Source organism: Alligator sinensis, unplaced genomic scaffold, assembly GCF_000455745.1.
Source record: "Alligator sinensis unplaced genomic scaffold, ASM45574v1 scaffold240_1, whole genome shotgun sequence".
Taxonomy (NCBI): Eukaryota; Metazoa; Chordata; order Crocodylia; family Alligatoridae; genus Alligator; species Alligator sinensis.
In genome coordinates this window covers 1,389,778-1,390,183 of record NW_005841902.1, presented here as the reverse complement: position 1 = coordinate 1,390,183, position 406 = coordinate 1,389,778, and positions in this window count along the sequence as shown.

The following is a 406-nucleotide window of genomic DNA, read 5'->3' as shown; positions in this document are numbered from 1 at the left end:
TTCCCTACTGTGTTATAGATCTGAGCTGGTTTCTGATCACTTATACTGGCTTATGTGTAATTTCTGTCCCATATCTGCAATATTCTGTCGCATATTTAAAAGTATTTTAACATAGTATTTTTATAAGGGCCATTAGGCTGTACTATAAGTCAGGGCAGTATTAGTGGCTGACAAGTGTCCCTCAATAGTCCTGTCACAATCTGCTTTAAAGGAACTTTTGGAACCAGTAGGATAGTGATTACATTAGGGTGGAGCCTAGCGTTTTCTCCTACTTATTGAGGTTGGGTAGTACTTGTACTATAAGGACATAATCAGGTCAGTTATATAGCTGCTTCTCTGGATTCAAGCAACTATCATGGCATGCTCAAAATATCTAGACTGAAAATTTTCATGTTCAAATTTCATT